The 15271-nt window shown below is 51.1% G+C and overlaps 1 pseudogene; it reads right to left on the bottom strand.

Moving 5' to 3' along the window:
- Positions 1–9995: 9995 nt before the first annotated feature.
- LOC139833106 (ethylene-responsive transcription factor ERF024-like) lies at positions 9996–12463 on the bottom strand (annotated as a pseudogene).
- Between the last annotated feature and the right edge of the window lie 2808 nt (positions 12464–15271).

Here is a 15271-nt window from a genome sequence, read left to right as displayed (position 1 = left end):
TACAAAAACTTGATACTAAGGGTTTTAGTGTGAGTAGTGATCCAAGTACACATATTTCCAACAAATTTTGAGCAAACATATAAGCTATGCAACACAAGGTGGCAATGTATGAAAAGTTTTTGTTGGCCCAAAATTTTAAAACTAGAAAATATGCAGGGTATAAAAAGTGGGTTGTGACAGACCTTCCCCCCTTAAAAGAATCTCGTCCCGAGATTCCGGATCTAAGAGCCGAAGAGATATGGGAACTCGCTCCTAAGATAATCCTCCCGTTCCCAGGTGGCTTCCTCCTTCGAATGGTTACTCCATTGGACCTTGTAAAACTTGATCTTTCTTCTGCGAGTGACCCTCACGGCTTCTTCCAGGATTCGGAGTGGTTTCTCACGGTAGGTTAAATCCTGGTTTAGATTGATAGAGCGGTGGTCGATGTTCTTGAATACTTCGGGCTTGTCAGGTACTTGGAGGCATTTCCGGAGTTGGGAGACATGGAAGACATCATGAAACTCTGACAGTTCTGTGGGTAGCTCCAGTTGATATGAGACTTCTCCGCGGCGACCAAGGACCTTGAAGGGACCAATATACCTTGGTGCTAACTTGCCCTTGACATGGAAACGTTGCATTCCTTTGAGAGGGGTGACATGAAGGTACGCAAAGTCTCCGCTGCTGAAAGTTACTCCTCGGCGCTTGGGGTCAGCGTAGCTCTTCTGACGAGATTGGGCAGCCTTCAAGCGATCTCGGATAAGTTGAACTTGTTCTTCCGCTTCTCGAAGTATATCAGGTCCGAACACTTGACTCTCTCCAGTCTCGGACCAATTGAGAGGGGTGCGACATTTGCGCCCATAGAGTGCTTCAAACGGTGCCATCTGGAGGCTGGCCTGGTAGCTGTTATTGTAAGAGAATTCCGCAAAGGGAAGACAGTCTTCCCATTTTGCCCCATAGGCTAGAGCACACGCGCGGAGCATGTCTTCCAAAATCTGGTTTACTCGCTCAGTTTGTCCTCCGGTTTGTGGGTGGTAAGCGGTGCTGAAAGAGAGTTTGGTCCCCAAGGCTTCATGTAATTTTTTCCAGAATCTAGAGGTGAATTGTGTGCCGCGATCAGATACAATTCTCTTGGGAACTCCATGGAGACCGACGATCCGTGAGATATAAAGATCTGCCAAGCGATGTCCATTGAATGTAGTCTTGACGGGAAGGAAATGAGCGACCTTGGTCAGTCGATCCACTATGACCCAAATAGAATCATGCCCGCGGCTGGATCGTGGGAGCCCAGTGATGAAGTCCATTCCTACTTCTTCCCACTTCCATACAGGGACCTTTAATGGTTGAAGCAAACCTGCCGGGCGTTGGTGTTCTGCCTTGACTCGCTGACATACATCACACCTAGCGATGAAGAAGGCAATGTCGCGCTTCATCCCATGCCACCAGAAAATCTCCTTGAGATCCTGGTACATCTTTGATCCGCCAGGGTGAATGGAGTAAGGAGTGTTATGAGCTTCCTCCATAATCAAGTGCTTCAATTCAGGGATAGTTGGTACACAAAGACGTCCATTGTACCACAAGATTCCTTCTCCATCCACGGAAAATCCAACCACTTCCTCTTTGTCCATACGGCGCTTGATACCTTCAATACTCTCATGACCCTTCTGAGCTTCCTTGATTTGATCCCAGAGGGTAGGCTTAACTTCCATTGCGGCTAGAAAACCATGGCTAACGAGTTCCAGGCCAAACTCTTCAAATTCTTGGTATAGCATGGGTTGTTCAACTTTGAGACGGGCATTCAGCGAACATGGTTCGCGACTAAGGGCGTCGGCGACTACATTCGCCTTCCCGGGGTGATAGTGAATACTAAGATCATAGTCTTTTATCAGCTCTATCCATCTCCTCTGTCGCATGTTCAGTTCTCTCTGAGTGAATATATACTTGAGACTCTTGTGGTCGGTGTAAATGTCGCACCGATTTCCTATGAGATAATGACGCCAAGTCTTGAGTGCATGAACTACGGAAGCTAACTCCAGGTCATGGGTTGGGTAGTTCATTTCATGTGGCCGCAGCTGTCGGGAGAGGTAGGCAACAACCTTCCCTTCTTGCATCAGAACACTACCAAGTCCAAGCTTGGAAGCGTCGCAGTAAATTACAAAGTCCTTGGTGACGTCAGGCATGGTGAGGATAGGGCCAGACACAAGACGTTTCTTGAGTTCTTGAAAACTGGCTTCACATTTTTCTGTCCACAAAAATTTCTTGCCTTTCTTGAGCAGCATGGTCATGGGCTTGGCGATACTTGAGAACCCTTCGACAAACTTACGGTAATAGCCTGCCAATCCGAGGAAGGATCTCACCTCGGTTGGGTTAGTTGGCGGCTTCCGATCCATGATAGACTTAATGAGAGAGGGGTCGACGGAGACTCCTCCAGCGGACAGAACATGGCCAAGAAATCCAACTTCCTTGAGCCAAAACTGACATTTGCTAAATTTAGCATAGAGTTGATGTTTTCTCAAGGTGCCCAGAACGAGTCGTAGATGCTCTTCATGTTCTTCTTCACTCTTGGAGTAGACTAGGATGTCATCGATAAACACTACGACAAACTTGTCGAGGTATTCCATGAAGACTTTATTCATGAGGTTCATGAAGTAGGCTGGAGCATTGGTTAAGCCAAATGACATCACGGTGTACTCAAATAATCCGTAACGGGTGGTGAAGGCTGTTTTGGGGATATCTGACTCTCGTACTTTGAGCTGATGGTAACCCGTGCGGAGGTCAATCTTGGAGAAGACTCGGGCTCCACTCATTTGATCAAACAAATCTTCGATCTTGGGAAGAGGATATTTATTTTTGATGGTCACCTCATTGAGTTTTCGGTAATCCACGCACAGGCGAATGGTACCGTCTCGCTTGTCCACAAATATCACGGGAGATCCCCAGGGCGAGGCACTAGGTCGGATTAGACCTTTACTCAACATATCGTCCAGTTGTTTCTTTAGTTCAATCAGCTCTTGGGGGTTCATGCGATAGGGCCTCTGTGCTATGGGTGCTGTTCCGGGGATTAGTTCGATGATGAACTCGATATCCCTATCTGGGGGCATACCGGGCAACTCTTCTGGGAAAACATCCGGATACTCACAAACGATTGGGACAAGGTCGATGGGGGTTCCAGAGACACTCTGTTTACAAAAGGCTTTAGATGAAGGCATGGTGGCGGTGTACTCTATTTGGATCCCTTCACTATTGGTTAAGGTGATAGACTTTCGGGCACAATCAATGTGGCCTTGGTATTTAGTCATCCAATCCATCCCCAGAATTACCTCCAACCCTTGGGCCCCTAGGACAATGAGGTCAGCTTGGAAGGGGACATCTAAGATCTCTACCAGAACTTGTTTACAAGATAAGCGAGTTTTAGCGGTGGATCCAGGTATTTGAACTAGCATGAGCCTATCCATAAGAGTGGGTGTCATTTTACTTTTCTTGACAAAGGGTTCGGTAACAAAGGAATGTGATGCACCGAAATCAAAAAGAACTCTTGCGGCGGTGGAGTGGACTAGGAACGTACCCAGCACAATATCAGGAGATTCTTCAGCTTCTTCGGCATTGGCATGGTTCAGGTGTCCTCTAGCAGTATTAGCCTGCTTCTTAGGTGGGGGCTTCCTCCCGGTTGCAGCACGGGCTTGGCCTTGATTCGGTCTTGGTGCATTGGGGCGTTGAGCAGGGTTCATTTTGGTGGGGCATTCACGAGAGAAATGTCCAGGCTGTCCACAAGCGAAACATCCTTCTCCTTGAGTGCGAGTATTTGGGTTGTTGCGGGGGTTGTTGTTGAAGTTTCCTCCTCCAGTACGAGGCTGCACAGTCTGGCGATTGGTGTTGTTGTTGGAGGGGCGATAAGCGGGGGCTGGCGCTCGTTGAGGTTGAGGCGCCGGCGTTGGTGGAGGCTGGCCGCGGAACCTAGCATTGCTGGGTCCACTTTGCTGCTGCTGCATCTTGCGCTTGCGGGTCTCATAGGCTGCCTTACGCTTCGATTCCACCATAATGGTGGCATCCACCAGAGCTTCAAGATCAGGGTAAGGAACGGCCACGAGAATACTCTGGATCTCTTCGTGAAGACCATTAAGGAAACGATCCCTCTTCTTCTCATCAGTATCAGTGTCCGGAGGTGCATATATAGCCAAGGTGTTGAACTTGTCCAGGTAATCGATCACACTACCATTGTTCTGCTTAAGATTGAAGAACTCATCTCTCTTGATCTTGATCAAACCTGAAGGAATGTGGGCTTTGCGGAACTTAGTGGTAAACTCCTCCCAGGTGATCACATGGTCAGTAGCTTGCATTTCCTTAATATTCTCCCACCAAGCTCTTGCGGGTCCGGCGAGAAAGTGAGTTGCAAGAACCACCTTCTCATTCTCGCCCATAGCCGCGACTTCCAAATTGTTCTCGATAGTACGGAGCCAATCGTCCGCATCAAGAGGGGCGGTGCACTTGGTGAACACTGGCGGGTTAGTGTTCTGGAAGTCCCTTAGTTTGGATCTTGGGGCTTCTTCACCATCACCTCCATTGTTGTTGTTTCCTGCGGCAAGCTGCGCAATATTCTGCAGAGCCGCGATGTTTGCTTGACTTTCAGCGCGAGCGGCTTGACGGTCTTCCATAAGGATGCGAAGGATTTGAGCCATATTGGGTTCAGGTGGGGGTGGAGGGTCGTTCTGGTGCGCTCCGCGGCGAGTGTCAACCATCTGATGAGATGAAGACATGAGAAACAAAGGAACAACTTTGATAGGCGAGTTTCTTTCTAAGGGGGAGGGGTGACATGATGCATAAAAACTTGTTGAAAAACTCGAAAGATAAAGAAAACATAAAGGCAAAAGCAACCATCATCATAACATAGATATCACCAAAAGATCAAAGTTCACCACATCAAGGTCACCATAGGACCAACATCGTTCTACGCGATTACATAAGGGACATCATAACATAACTAGCGATGGTGTGGGTGCTCAAACTAGTCGTCGTCAAGGATGATGGTGTCATCCTTGATCGGCGGCTCCTCGGACGGTGGCTCCTCAGGGTCCTCCTCCTCCTCGGACGACTCGCGAGGGGTAGGGGGTGCTGGCTCTTCCGGCTCATCATTGATGAAGTCCAGATCATCCTCATCTTCCTCGCTCGGGTTGTTCCAATCATACCCTTCCTCGTCCATGTAGTCATCATCGTCACTAAGGAGGGCAGCATTCTCCTTACGGAGATCCTCGCCATCATCCTCCAGCTCCTCTATCTTAGTCTCAGCCTCGCGGAGTGCCGTCTTAAGGTGCGCCACCTTCACCTTAAGCATGTACTTGGCCTCTCTTGCCCGGAGCTTGAGCCTCCGCTGGCGGTGAGCCCTCTGCCTCATCTCCTCAAGGTCCTTCTTGGTCTCGTCCAGCTCATTCTTCAGCATCTCTTGTTCCATCCTGCTGATATCGAGGCTGTTCTGAGTCTTGCCGAGGATGAACTCCATCTGGGCAGCGTGGCGACCGAGGGGGCAAACATAAGGCACGATGGTGGGAAGGCCCTCCTCGTCACGCCACCCAAAGTGAGCATAAGGGAGGTTCTTCGCCTCGAGCTCCGCACGGTGGTGGTACGTGAGGCGAGCAAGGGCTGCCTGGAGCGCACGGACCAAACCGTCCTCCCAAGTGCGCTCGTACAGCTGGATCTCAAACTCTGGAAGCTGCTTGACGTGGGAGCCCCGGATGGTGCAGACTATCATCCAGGACAAGTCCCCGTCCAGGGAATCCTTCATCTGTCCGCCCTTCACCTCAGGGCGGAGGCGACCGACGGCGTGACAAACGTCGATCAGGGCGGTCTCAAAGAGGAACAAAGGCTGTGACTCTCCCACCTGACGGCTCCGGGTGTACATAACTTCCTCCATCTACACAAAATTTTAGGGTTAATACAAGTAGTAATATGACAAGTGTGCAAAATTTTAAGGTACATAAGATAAAACAGTTTAAGATTAATGCAAGTAATTTATCTTTAAGGAGAAAAATTTAGAGGAGAGACAAGGCATTCTTTCAGCTTAGAGTCATCTCGTTTTTTATATTGAAAATAGTTTTGCCCTAACATTAGCGTCCATGCTAACTAAGGTTTTCCCTAGAGTCAGGATGGCTCTGATACCAGCTCTGTGGCACCCCGGACCAACTGTCCGAAATACCCGTTATGCAGTCACTCATGATCCCATGATCAGTGTAACATGAGCACATAACCGAACTGATAAACAGAGTTACAACATCCATTACATAGTACCGAAATAATAAATAGTCTTACAAACGGTCTCATGACCAAGTCTTACACAAATGGCCACTTCGGGCTGAATTTCAAACATCCAAAAGCAGCGGATACAATCAACTTCGTCGGGCCCAAGTCATGCCTTAAACCCTACAGGCAGCTGACCGGGAAACGTCCTAAGTCGCATAGTCGTCCTGATAACCTCCATCATCTTCAAAATCCTCCTCATAGTCTGGCCAAGTAAATAGCTAGGGACAAAGCCGCGAGTACATTTTGAATTGTACTCGCAAACCATTTAGAAAATAATATAAATCAAGGAAACAAGGTACCGAGGACTAACTAGGAGATCAAGAGGAAATGCCCACTTTTATTTAAGAATATGACATGTAGAAGAGAAGAAGTGTTTTTGGTGGAGTTAGCATCTCAACTTCATGGGCGAAGGAGATAAGAGAATTTATCTAAAACATCCCTACATGATTTAATTTAGGAAGATCCTTCACAACATAAACACTTAGGAAGGGTAGACCCAATTTTCATTTCCTTTCCGACCACCTCATCGTGGTCACCAACCCTTTTTCCAGTACTCTAAGTACTCCAACACAAATTTCCTTTCTTTCTTTTGTCAAACACTTTTATAAACAAAACACATCAGGCTAAGCAACAGCCATTACAATCGTCCATGACCGCGGACACGGCTATTCGAATAGATTTGACTCTGCAGAGTTTGCGCACTTTCCCCACAAGATCTGATAAATCCACCGGGATCATCCCCGGGCCATCATACGAAAGTATGTGGGTATCGGATAACCAGTCGAAGCCTTTCGCCCATTCTAATTAGCAAGAGGTCCTACCCTATGGAGTATATACCTCCCCGGCACCTTGGCAGCTCACCTCGTTTTTAGCGTGGCTCCACCGCCAAGCCAGGAGACCCATAGTGTCTTCCGGACGGGTCAGCCCCGAAGGCCTCCCGTTATACTATTGTCCCAAACTCGACAATCCGGACTCGGGGGTAACCGTACCCTTGTATAGTTATGCGGTGCCTCATGCTAAAGAGAACAAACGTCGAGCTAAGCCCCATGCCCATGTTGGAGTAATGTGGTTGCGCTAGTTAATTGTCATGGGTGAGTACTTAGGCGGCAAAGTTTTCATAAAACCCAACCACTTTCTCATCCTCATCATTTTTACCAAATCCTTTCCTTTCATAAATTCTCACTTGGGCATAACATTATACCCAAGGTTTTAACAAAAGCTTTTACAACAAGGTAAAACCTTGAGGGTTTTCCCAACCTAAAATTTATGTGTGAACTAAGATGTATAATAGCATAATGATTGCCATTATATCAAGAAGGGTGTCAAAGACATCCATACTCTCATTGAGCATGAATGGAGATAATCAAAAGGTGGAGCAATTTTAATGATGTTAACCCATGTTTTTACTAAAGTTAGGGGTGTCAAATGGCGGTGAATGTGATTCACATACTTAGAGTAAGTACGCAAAATACCAAGAGGGGACATTACACACTTGGTGGCAAGTATGTAAAAGAAACAATTTATCCAAACCCAAAGAACACAAAGAATCAAGAGGCCAAGGATGATAAGATCTCAATCAAGTAAATGGCTTGCCTTGGCTGGCTAGTCCCTGGTCTTCTTCAACACCTTCTCCAAAATCTTCCCCTTCGGCTTCTCCCACGTTCGTATCTAACGTTCGCAAAAATAAAAGAGCAGCATACAATCAAACACATGGCTCAAGAGTCAAGTTTTAAAAGAAAGTGGTAAAGCATGCAGGGGTACATGTTGTATCAAAGTGTAAACATGAGTTGGCCAAATGTCTAAGAAAAGGGTTGGGTGGAAATCAAATAGAAACAAGTGTTAAATGGACATCATTTCATGTGACATACCAATTTCATAAACGAACCAGAATTAGTACTAACAGGGACCAATATTATTTTTCTTAGATGGACAATATTAAAACAAGATTAACACAATTGGAATCAGTCGAAAATATTAAATCTACGATTTTATATCTAAAATGAAGTGTGCAGAATACAAGTGACAAGTTTATTCTACCATAATTCGCAGAAAAATCCTAAAAATATGGGTCCGGCGGCATGTGAAAGGTATCAAAATTATCTTTCTAACGTCACTGGTTTCATCTCATTTGGGCTTATAGATCTCGAGTTATTGACGATTTAGTGCACAGGTTTTAAATCTCAAAACTGAAAAGTTTAAACAATTTTTAAACGGGAAAAAGGGCGGGAAGATCTTGGGCCGTGCTGTGGAAGAAATGGGCCGGCCCAGAGAGGAATTCCAGGCGGGCAGTGAGGAAGAAAAAGGGAAAATAAAAAGAAAAGGGGAGGGGGCCCGGTGGACCAGGCCGTGCATGGCCACGCTGGCCTGCATGGCCCATGCAGCCGTGGGATGGCGATCCGATGGCCCAGGGCCATCGTTCCCACCTCACCGTGCTGGGGCACGATCTGGCGGCCGGTTTTGGCAGAGGAAGGGCAGGGGTGGCCGGGGAACTCACCGGCGGGGTCAGAGACACGGCGGCGAGGTCGAGGTGGGTCGGCGTCATTGCAAAACGGGCGGGCGGCGTCTCCTCCTTCTTCCCGGCTTCCGGCAGCACCTCCCCCGTCACGGCGTCCGGCAGCAGGGCTTGGAGCGGCGACGTCCGGCGAGCCAAGCGAGGAGAGGGGGAGCAGGATGAGCGCCAAGGTCGTCCAGGGAGAGAACAGAACGGAGGGAGAGGGTTGGCGTCGTCGAGGCAGGGCTCGGCGTCCTCCTTGCCTCCGGCGGTGACCACGGGCGGCGGCGGGCTTCGGCGAGGAGCAGCCCCGAGCAGCGCCCTGGGCGCGGTCAGGAGGAGTGCTGTGGGGTGGAGGAAGAGAGTGGAGTGGTGTGAGGGTGGAGGAGTGGTGCGGCGCCCCCTTTTATAGGCGGAGGAGGGCAGGCGACGGGGGTGGGCGGTGGTCTCTGGCCAACGGGAGGGCGAGGGCTGGCGTCATCGAGTGGGGCCGTGATGACGTCGGGCCGCTGGCGTCAGCAGGGAGGGAACCCGAGGGGGCGTGCGTGTTCACGAGGCGAGGGAGGGAAATCGAGGCGCCTGGCCGCTCGCCTGGTGACTGCGCGCGTGCGCGGGAAGGAGTCCAGGGCGTGCACGCTGAGGGCTAGGGTTTTGTGGGCTGCTGTTCGTGGCCTTGGGCCGATTTGGAGAGGGAGGGGGAGTCCAGGGAGGGTATGGTGCGGCCAGATGGGTTAGGGCAGAGGGGAGAAGTGGTGTGTGGCCTTATGTGCCGGCCACATATGAGAGGGGGCATGGGCTCCCAAACCCTCGGCCATGCACAAGAAAGAAGAAGGGGGAGAGGGAGGAGAGGGGGTAGTGTCCCTCTAGGGTTTACAAAGAGAGAAGGAAAAAGAGGGGTACAAGTTGGAGGGGTCTTGGCCGCGGCCATAAGAGAGAAAACAAAAGTGAGAAGAAAAGAGAGGGGTATGGTGAGTGAAGAGGAAAGAGTGGCATGCTCATGCATGTGAATTTTTGTGCTCCAATTATGAGGTGAAGAAGGAAAGTCCTATGAGTTGCTTCACTAGTGATGCCAAGAAAGAAAATTTCCTTCTTGAAAATTTGGTACAAAAACTTGATACTAAGGGTTTTAGTGTGAGTAGTGATCCAAGTACACATATTTCCAACAAATTTTGAGCAAACATATAAGCTATGCAACACTAGGTGGCAATGTATGAAAAGTTTTTGTTGGCCCAAAATTTTAAAACTAGAAAATATGCAGGGTATAAAAAGTGGGTTGTGACACCAATCCTACGTACTGAGGAGGCAGCTGCCTACACAACATAAACATATTAATGAAACTAGAAATTGGTCACCAAGTCGACAATACAGAAATAAAACTACCTGCAGGTACTGCCACGGCTCCATGGTAATGTCGCGGGCTTGCTTCTTAGATATGCAGATCTTGCGCTTCTTGGCGTACCAGTTGCGGACGCACCAGACACGGCCCTCGTAGTGCATGTCTCGGACTTGCTTCGTCGCAATGGCGCGAGCCACGTTCATGCTAAGAGGAGTGTGCTTTGGATCGGGATCGAAGTACTCCTACAAGGATGCACAAAGCCATTAGTGCAAGTATTGTCAACCTCAAATTTATTGAATGATGAGAAGTATTGTCAACCTCAAATTTAACCCTAAAATTTAGTGCAAGTATTATCAACCTCAAATTTAACCCTAAACCTAACCCTAACCCTAAATCCTAAACCTAACCCTAAACTCTAACCCTAACCCTAACCCTAACCCCAAGGCACACACATGCCCAATATGAGCTCGTTCTGACAAACTATACATGTCCGGAGGGCAATACCTAGATCTTCTACCCTGAAGCCATATAACTACGCCGGTGGTAGCTCATTTCATGAATACTTTTTCATAGGAACACTCGTAGTCCAAGTCTGAATTTTTTTCCTCGCTTCTAGTTCACATTTAGCAACGCCTAGCCCTAACCCTAACCCTAAACCCTAACCCTAACCCCAATGCACACGCACATGCCCAATATGAGCTTGTTCCGACAAACTACATGTCCGGAGGGCAATACCTAGATCTTCTGCCCTAGAAGCCATATAACTCCACCGGTGGTAGCTCAAAACAAGGCCCACATGAAATGACGTTTCGAAACACACGAACTTGGAGACACTTAAGAAACTGGACACACACTAACTAAAAAATGAAAATAACAAGACACACTCGAACTCGGCCCTAGTTCAGGTTGGCATGATGACCAGGAGACATCTCGGCGGTGGGACATGTATGACCCTACGGAGTTGACGGTGGTGTTGAGAGGAGTTATTGGCGGCGGAAAACTGGTGGAGGGAAGAACTAAGTGATGAACTATGCGTCCGATACATGGCTATAAGTAGTGGTGTGAGGGAGAAACTGTGGCGAGAAACAACGGCGGGAAGGAATTAGCAACGGAGAAAATGGAAGGAAAAAAATTATTTGTCGTGCGCCAGCAGAAAACACACGGCAAAGAAGGTCCTTTGCCCCTTTGTCGTGTGTTTTCTGCTGGCACACGACAAAGGAAACGCGGGAAATTCTTCACATCCACGGAACTTTAGGCGGGAACAAATGGCGCCCGCGGAAAAGATGGGGGCGATGTGGCCCTAATTTCCTTGTGGTGTGTCTGTTAGAGGACACACGGCAAAGGCGTGCCGACGTAACAGCTACGCGTGGCGTGGTTCTTTGCCGTGCGTTTTTCTAGGATTTTGCCGTGCCTGAATTCTTTGCCGTGTGTTTTATTGTATTTTGCCGTGTCTGAATTCTTTGTCGTGAGCTTCACTGTGCGGAGCACGGCAAAGGATGTGTTTGCTGTGTTCTGCGCTTCTTGGCGCACGGCAAAGGTCCGGCCACATGGGAATGGAAGATTTTTCCGTAGTGTAAGTTGACTGAGATTTAGACATATCGTATTTTATTCTACGTGCTTGTTTAAACATTATATCGTTTGAACATTTTAAGTCTGTATGGGTGCGTTGTGTCTTCATTGTCCATTTCACATCGCGGGCGATCCCACATCTCCACCACCAGGAGGGTCATGTACTCATGTCATCCCCATCGATCGGTCTTACTCATACCCTCCTCCACTATCTCCAGTTACGTGATCAATCAATCAGGAGTAACCCCACAAACTCACGCCGTCCTCGTCCTCAGCTTCCGCGTAGGACGACGTCGCCGTGCCACCGTCCGCTGCCGTCGGACCCAGCGCTGGCGGGCTGATCATGGGCCCCTCCGCCATGCTCACCATGAGCCGCGGCATATCGAACACTTCGTCCTCATCCACGAGACCCATCACGTCGTCACGGCGCCGGTCCTGCTCGCGGCCGCGCAGCTGATCACCGTGATGGCAGTATTGGTCGCTCCGATGAGTCGTTGCGGCGGCCGCTGCGGCCGCTGCCGCCACGGCCCGGACATCGTCGGCGGACATGGACGCCGGTGCCGGGCGCGACCTGGCCGCGTCCGGGAAGTTGAGCGCCGTGCCCGCGCCAATGCGGCGGCGTCGTAGGCGGCTGCGGCCATCTCGGGTGTCGGGTAGGTGCCGAGCCAGATCCTGGTGTACTTGCGCAGCTCTCGGATCTCTGACACCCATTTCCCCGCGCCCGGAACTGCATGGCGCGTCTCTGCCCGCGGCCGCCTCCCGCACAAGCTCCCCATCGTCCTCTCCCTCCCTTGCTCCATCAACGACCTATAATCACCAGCCAAATCACGCCGGCACATGCAATGGGCTACGTACATTGCACTAACCAAGACGTACGTACGTGCACACGATCGATCGAGATGCAGGAGATCGAAATAATGTAGCTGGAGTAGCTACTTGCTAGCTTAATTAGCTCGAGTACGTTAATCAGAATGTACCGGTTTCAGGAGGGGTTTAAAAGCTCTGGAACCAAGGGGTCACCAAAATACGAACCCCCCGCGTCGCCCTCCTCTGGCGACACGGGGGAACCCTAGCTGCCGCCGCACCTAGCGGCTTCCCACCGCCATCCCCCGCATCGCCGCCGCCGGAGGGGCCGTCGGCAAAGCCGTGCGCGCCCCAGGGAAGGTGGCGGCGGGGCACCTTCTTCCTCCTGGCGCACGGGAGCTCTCCAGGCGGCTCGTTTTGGAGTTTGGGCAGCGGGCGGGCGCGGCCGTTGCAGGCGGCGAGCGGCGGGCGGCGTGTAGCAGCGGAGCTGGTCCGGCTGGGCCCGGCGGCGAGATCAGCGACTGGAGGTGCGAGGCGGCGTCGGCTGGAGGTGCGAGCCGCCGCGGATGGGCCGGATCTGGGTCGCGAGGGACTTCTCTGGGCTCGGTTTGGCCGGCGTGAGGAGGTGTTCTTCGGGCTGCCTTGCTGCGGGGCGTCGCCGTCTTCGTGGCGCCCAGCAGGGAGCGTGGTGCTGCAGGTGCAGCGGTAGCGGTGCTGCATCGGGCGGCGGCGGCGACGGCGCTGCTTCGGGTGCTACGGCGGCGGCGCTGCTTCGGGCGGCCGCGGCGGCGGGTCTGCTTCGGGAGGCCACAACGGCGGGTCAGCTTCGGGTGGCCGCGGCGGTGACGCCGCATCGGGAGCAGCGTGGGCGGAGGAGCTGCCGGTGGCCTTGGCGGCGGTGCTGCTTCTGGTGGCTGCGGTGATGGGCGGGCCCCGTTCTGGGCCTGTCGGGCCAGTTGGATGTGCGGTGGCGGTTTCGGTTGGTGCGGGGTGTTCACGTCTGCGGACTTCGGCGATCGTCCTCGAGCCCCGTGTCGGTGTTGTCGGCGTCCCCTCTATGTGGCGTTCCGGCTGCGCCCACGGTGATCTTCGGCGTTTCTCCGTTGGCTTCGGGATGTGTTGCCCTCTGCGCGTCGGCGGCTTCGGGTTAGCGGTTGCAGTTGCTGGTTTGTGCCGGTCCTTGTTGGCAGGCGCGAGGTCTTGGAACTCTTCGCTGGGCGAAAGCTCTGTCTTGGCGGCCAGCCGGGACCGACGACGGTGACGCCTGTGGGCGCCGCATACTTCTTGAAGGCGTCGTTGAAGCGGGTGTTCCTTGTTCTCCGCTCGGGTTCTCCGGGGGAAACCCTAGATCCCTCGCGGGATCGGGCGTGGGCGGCGTTCTTGCGTCGCTTTGCCTCTATGGGCCTCGCTTTGGATGTCCACCGGACAAGGAGACTTGTCGAGTGTTTTGGTGGTTTTTCGGCGGAGGCGGGTTCATCTTCGGCCAGGCGGGACGCGGCCTCGGGGCCAGTGTGGTAGTTTCGAGCGGTGGCTCCGGTTTTTCGCCTCCGCCTGTTGCGTTGAGGTGTGGTGTCGACCTGGCTGGTCGTCGACCCGTGTGGAGCGCAGCCTCGGGGCTGGCGTGTGGTGTCGTGTTGTAACGGTTTTCGGCCTGTTTTCCTCATAAACGGGCCATCTCTTTTCTCCTATATCAATGAAAGGCAAAGCTTTTACCTCGTTTCAAAAAAAAGCTCTGGAACCGGCCAAAGTCGGTGAAAACATACGCGTTTTTCTGCTTTGCTCGCTCTATCGGTGCCGAGCTAGCTAGGGATTAGCTGGGAGGCACAGGGCGCAAAAAAGAGTGGTTCTTTCAGGCCGCATGGAGAATCGCCACATAGGGAGGTCCAATCTATCTAAGGTTTATGTCGAAAGCTGCTTTTGTTTTACTGCGCGGCGATGTTAGTACGACATCATTACTTCATTACCGGGTTGTTACGACTGAAAAATTCCAGGTGGCGGCACGCCGGGCTACCGCGGTGGCCATAGGAGTTGACTGCCCAGTTCATATCGGATGTCTAACACTGTGTTGAGTGTTGACCCGTTCAAGTTCAATGACAGTATTATATAGGGTTTTTATGGAAAGGCGAAAGGGAGAGATGAGGAAAGATGATGATGATGGTGCATGATTCTTTGGTTCCCTTTTGTCACCTACCATATCCAGTGCAAGATTACGGAGTATGGACGACGGTGGACGGTCAGATATTTGTTTTTGCGCGTGACGTGTTCTTAAGTGGCTGCTAATGCTTGAGCTCCACACAGTACTGTGCCGTAGGATATAACGTAGTAATTCAGACGCGGTGGCGTAAGCTGTACTGCGTGTGTGCATGCATGTTCATAGATAGCCGTCACTGAGAAATGAAATTGGGGGCTCGATGAGCTCCTTAATTAAAGAAAATGTTCAACATGAGCATGGTGTTGAAGCCACAAAGAGTGAAGATTGCCAACTGCAGCGGGTGTAGCACACACAGGTAGTGACCTTGTCCCCTGCACGATACCTCCCGTGCACAAAATCATCCGGTTTTGTTGGATACGAATACATTTGAGATGCCTAAAACTTGATGAAACTGAATGAAACTTTCTGGCAGGAATCGGAGAGCACGAAACATGATGGGACGAAATATGCACGGCAGGTCCGCGTTCTAGCACACACATCTAGCTGTTACTATCCGTGCCGCCTCATGTCTTCCTGCTTCGTCATGCAACAGGCACTTACGGTTCTACCTAGAGCATTACTTAAGCACGTAGTATTTCCAAATTCAAAGTGG

This window comes from Lolium perenne, chromosome 1 (assembly GCF_019359855.2).
Source record: "Lolium perenne isolate Kyuss_39 chromosome 1, Kyuss_2.0, whole genome shotgun sequence".
NCBI classification, from domain to species: Eukaryota; Viridiplantae; Streptophyta; class Magnoliopsida; order Poales; family Poaceae; genus Lolium; species Lolium perenne.
This window is presented reverse-complemented; position numbering and strand designations above follow the sequence as displayed.